Consider the following 5,936-nt stretch of genomic DNA (forward strand, 5'->3'; position numbering starts at 1 on the left):
TGCTCCCTCTCTCTTCCCCGAACGCTCTTCCCCCCTCCTCTGTTTTCCTCCCCGAACGGAGCCGCCGCCACCGACGAGAGCCACCGTGGCTACCGGCCACCCCACGGCTCCCCGACGCCTCCCAGAGCTCCGCGGGTCCTCCCTCTACCTCCTCAACGAGCCACGAGGCCCCGGACGTGCCGCATCGCTGCCATCGCCGTCGTCTTCTACCTCGGAACCGCCGGCCATCTTCGTCAAATTCGTCGGCTCCGGTGCCTCCCCGAGCTCGCCGAGGCCACCACTGCACCCGCTGTGAGCTCCTGTGCTGTTTCCCCCTCTCCGTTCTTTCGTTTGCACACCGCAGCTGCCACTTTGCCGACGACCGGAACTCGTTGCCGCCGGCCATGTTGCCGTCGCGGCCATGGCTTGTTCCGGTCGCGTCCGAGCACGGCTTTGAGCTCGTGGGGCTCACAGGAAGCCCGTGCGCAGCTCAGCTTGTCCAAAACCCCACCAGGTCCTCGCGCCCGTTACCACCCGAACCCCGGCGCCGCCGCGAGCTCTGTTTCGACGAGCTCCAGCGCCCCCGCCACCACCCTCCTGCTCCTTTGGATACGGGAGAGCACGGGCTACGCCCCGGTGGTCTCCACGCGCTTTTCCGCCGCCTGTAGCCCATTCCGGCGAAGCACCGCCGCGCGGTTTGGTCGTCGCCGGCCGAACCCCGGCGAGGCTGACGTGGCGGCTTATTTAGCACTAATCCCCACCATTAGCCACCCCACCAGCCGCTGACAGTGGGCCCCAGAGCCAAGTCAACCCTGGTCAGTGCGGGTTTGACCCAGGGTTAACCCCAGTGTCACTGACGTGTGGCCCCCACACGTCAGGTTTGACCTGGTCAGCCCTGCTGACGCCTCTGTGACGTCACGCTGACGCAGTAATTGTTTTTCTGGATTTTAAATAATTCAGGAAATTCCAGAAAATGCCTAAAACTTCTAAAAATCATAGAAAATTAACCGTAACTCCAAATTTAATAAATTATATATGAAAAATTATCAGAAAAATTCAAGGAATCCATCTGTACCATTTTCATGCATGTTAGAACAACTTATAGGTGCTGTTTAGCACAAATCATATAAAGGGCATTTAAATAATCACATATGGAGTTTGAATTTGAATCTTGTATTCAAACCAACTTCATTTAATCTGTTGCTAGTTACATTAGCTCAAAACACATTCATTTTGCCATGTCATGATCATGCATCATATTGTGCATTGCATTGATTGTGTTTTTCTGTGTTGCCGGTATTTGTCCCCTCTCGATAGACGCGATACCGATGATGTGATCGTTGACACTGATGAAGACTCAATGTTATCTTCAGAAGTGCCAGGCAAGCAAAACCTCCTTGTTCATTCCGATACAATTCTACTCTCTCGCTCCTGCTCTCTTTTACTGCATTAGGACAACAACGACATATTTGTTACTTGCTGCGGTAGCTGAAACCCTTTATCCTTTGCATGACCTGTCATTGCCACAGTAAATAGATGAAACCCACTAGCATGAGTAGGAGTTGTTTGAGCCCTGTTGTGCCTACTCATTCATGCTTGTTTGTCATGCCTGCTACTGCTTAGAGTTGAGTCAGGTCTGATTCATCGGGGATGAATCAGAGGTGTGTGAACATGTCCTACTGTGTGTGAGCTAAGTGTGTGAACACGATTTGGTAAAGGTAGCGGTGAGAGGCCATGTAGGAGTACATGGTGGGTTGTCTCATTGCAGCCGTCCTCAGGAACTGAGTTCTGTGTTTGTGATCCATGATTCAGTTACTACCATACATTGGGCCCTGAAATATGACCCCGCTCGACTTCTTATTCACCCTTGTCCTCTGTCCAGGAGTTGCAAGTAGTTTCTGGTGTTTGTAGTATGCTGGAGGCCGTGGACAGCGCTGACCGTAGGGGTGGGCTGTGATGCGGTAGGCACGTGGCCGGGTATACCGGGCGCCCGTTTGGTGTCACGGAACCCTGTTCACATCGTTTGGGGCTGTGAGCAAAACTCCGGCCGGATCTCCTCATGGATGGAACCCGAATAGGCGATAAACCTGGACTAGAGACTTGAGTGTTTAGGTAGGTCGTGGTCTACACCCACGTCGGCTTTCGCTTGAAGTCTGCCGAGCACATGTCGTGTGCAGACGCTAAGTGGTGGAAACATGTATGAAGAAGTACACCCCTGCAGGGTTATCATCATCTATTCGAATAGCCGTGTCCGCGGAAAAGGACTTCTGGGTTGCTTATATCAGTTCATAGACAAGTGAAAGTGGATACTCTAAAATACGCAAGATAAGCGTGAGTGCTATGGATGGCGTTCTCGTAGGGAGACGGGAGCGGTTCCATAGTGGTGTATTGATATGGTGAATATGTGGACTCGTGTGCGCCACCTCAAAAGAGTTACTTGCAGTCGTAGTTCAGGATAGCCACCGAGTCAAAGCTGGCTTGCTGCAGTTAAACCCCACCATCCCTTTGTTGATAATGATGCATATGTAGTTAGTTCTGATGTAAGTCTTGTTGGGTACATTTGTACTCACGTTTGCCTATTTTATGTTTTTGCAGAGAGACTTCGGTCTCACTAGTAGTTTCGCGTGGACTTCGACGTTTAGCTTGTTACCTCAGCTACGATCTTGTGCCCCGGCAGGATCTGATAGATAGTCAGGCTTCTCAGCCTTTTTCAGTTATAGATGTCTGTACCCAGACATGATAGCTTCCGCTTGTGCTTTGACTTGTATGCTCTGATTGTTGGGTCATGAGACCCATGTTTGTAATATCTCGCTCCTCGGAGTCTATTGAATAAACTACTTGAGTCGTAGAGTCATTTTGTGATGCCATGTTGTATTGCACATATCGAGCATATTGTGTGTATGTTATTGAAATGCTTGGTATGTGTGGGATCTGACAACCTAGTTGTTTATCCTTGGTAGCCCCTCTTACCGGGAAATGTCTCCTAGTGTTTTCACCGAGCCATGGTAGCTTGCTACTGCTTCGGAACACTTAGGCTGGCCGGCATGTGTCCTTCTTTGTTCCTGTGTCTGTCCCTTCGGGGAAATGTCACGCGATGAATACCGGAGTCCTGTTAGCCCGCTACAGCCCGGTTCACCGGAGTCCTGCTAGCCCAGTGCCACAGCCTGGATTCACTCGCTGATGACCGACACGTTCGATGCTGGGTCATGGATGCCTGTCCCTGTAAGTCTGTGCCACTTTGGGTTTACGACTAGCCATGTCAGCCCGGGCTCCTTATCATATGGATGCTAGCGACACTATCATATACGTGTGCCAAAAGGCGCAAACGGTCCCAGGCAAAGGTAAGGCGACACCCGTGGGAATACCGTGCGTGAGGCCGCAAAGTGATATGAGGTGTTACATGCTAGATCGATGCGGCATTGAGTCGGGGTCCTGACAGCGTTGGTATCAGAGCTTGACTGCCTGTAGGATTACCAAGCCAAACTGGTCGAAGTTGAGTCTAGAAATTCTTTAGTTATATAAGGGAATTGATTGTGGGATGGAACGTAAGGCTCTTTTACTCCTTATACCTTATGCCCTTCTGATCTGAGTCATCTTATCTTCCTGTGGGGTTAAGGAACTAGGCCATCTCTTCTTTCTATCAGGATCACGCGTTACTAATCCGTAGACTTATAAGATTGTTGGATTTAAGCTTGAGTTCAGTTCCTACGACTTCTGTATGTTAACTGTTAATCTCGGAACCTTGATATTGTGCTTCTGAGTGGCTATGCCACCATTTCTGTAGCATGTCTCCAATCTTTTGAGCATTTACAGCCGTTATGCTGTCCGAGTCATCCCAGGTTTCTAAATAGTCTGATGCATTTGCAAAATCCCTTCCCTCTGGTTTCGATGTTCCTTTATGCCAGCTCAATCACACTAATTGTTGAGTTGAGGTATTCTATTGCCTTGACATATATGTTGGAGCTACTATTATGACCCTAGGTGTTTTAGGGAGTCACCTAGTAATCTAGCAACGTTTTGTGTTCCCAGTGTGAAGATTCTGGCCATCATTCTCGAAAGCATCCCGTGATGCTACTTAGTAGTAGGTATTCTATTCCTGAGTTCTTGAACCCGAGATTCACTCTACTTACTTCATGTTGATAGTGTTTGCTAGTTCCTTTAGGATATTAGTAACTTTGCGATAGTCCTCGAGGTCCGTGGTATTTCCTTCTTCCAAATACTATGAACCGCTTATGGCAGATGTTTATTGGATCAATAGATCACAATTAGAGTACTCTTGAGGAGTTCTCCATTCATAAATCGTAACTCTGCCAGTCCTACCTCTCTGCATGGGTTATCCGGAAGAAATATGTTGAACTTCGTTCGACATGCTAATCCATGCATCCACAACTTAGAAAATCATATGTTCTTTTGAGTTGTCCCATCTTAGTTGTTTCCGACCCTCGCCTATCAATTGATAGTCAAGAGTATGCGTGCATTCGTTCGTCGATGCCTATTACCCTTGTGGTCCGTCAAGCCATTCCATTCAGAATGACTAGGAGAAACAAACTCCAGTACCTCTTCCATATCCAGGATTGGGTCAAAGAAGTTGTGCTTCGCAGATCAAATGTCAATCCAGCTTTTGCTCTGTTCCACCCTGGAGTGTTACCATCTTTATATTAAGATTATCATGGGAATGGCACACCATCCTATGAATTCTTGATTTAGTGATACTCTCGCCATCATTACTCATTCCTCGGTTTCGTGTTGTCGTAACCGGAATGCCGACAAGTGAGTCGTGGTGTGTGAAATCAATACTCCCAGCAACCTCGTTGCTTGGTAGCTAAAGGATAATAATTTCATTCTTAGCGTGTTGGTTTTTGAATCATCCTTCTAAGACTGATCGTGCTACCTAGTCCTTATTTCCTGGTTCACTCTTTGATTGATGAGTAGGATTTTGTCAAGTCCTCGCTCATTTGATCATATCATCTTGCCCTGAAAAGCAAGATTGTTCTCGAGCTTAGTAACATATCGGTGGTTCGTGATTTCCGAAGATCTTCTCGGAAGTATTACCAGGTTGTCACCTGACCGCTATGTTGAGCTCGTGATCAAGTTGGTTTCTTGTGAACCACCTTCTCCCCAAGAATCGGTGTTAGATATCCCTGAGCTAGTTGGTTAAGCTAAACGACAACTTGGAGGGTTGGAAGATAAAAGCTTGCCTGACTTAGTTCGTTCCAAAAGGATATCCTTGTGTAGTGTGTGTTGAAGAAAGATGATATCTTCATCGGTTGGTCCCTGTGATCAGTTGCTGGACCTATCGTCTTATCAATCCTTTGATTTGAGTGTGGGCTATCGTCAAATCAAGTCAGAATCAACGATGTTCGTAATGTTGTCTTCCTCGTGGTTGATCCCTCGAGCATACACCATTATATCTTTTGGGTCTGACCAATGCTATCACTTGTTCACTTAACTATGGAATTCCTTTTAAAAGGGAACCCAGATGAATTGTTGTTGTGCCCATTGACAACATCCTTGTCTTCTCCATAATTTTGTTGAACATCAAGCTAGTGTTGGAAACTTGTGTAAGCATTTGCTCATGCTAGCTCATGAAGCATATGTTCGGATGTAAGAAGTGACTTCCTCTAGTTCATGTGCATTTGATGCAAGTTGCCACCGTGGACTCGAGAAAGTCAATGTTGCTTCCTCTGGAATCATTGCAAGTCAGTCATGCACATGTGCGAAGAATTCTGTGGTTTGAAGACTTGCAACCTTCAATCTATATGTATCCCTAGCACACCAAGCCACTGATTGATTTGTTCAAGGAGAAGGAGTTCCTTCATAAGAGCTAATCCGGACTTATGTAAGGACTTCGTTACCCTCGTTGATGGTTCCCCCTCCTGAACTCGGTAGTGTTTTATTATAAGATTACTTTGTGGTCATGCTTGTCTTAGACAACGTGTTCACATGTTTGTAGCAGA

This window comes from Triticum dicoccoides, chromosome 2B (genome assembly GCF_002162155.2).
Source record: "Triticum dicoccoides isolate Atlit2015 ecotype Zavitan chromosome 2B, WEW_v2.0, whole genome shotgun sequence".
Classification (NCBI taxonomy): domain Eukaryota; kingdom Viridiplantae; phylum Streptophyta; class Magnoliopsida; order Poales; family Poaceae; genus Triticum; species Triticum dicoccoides.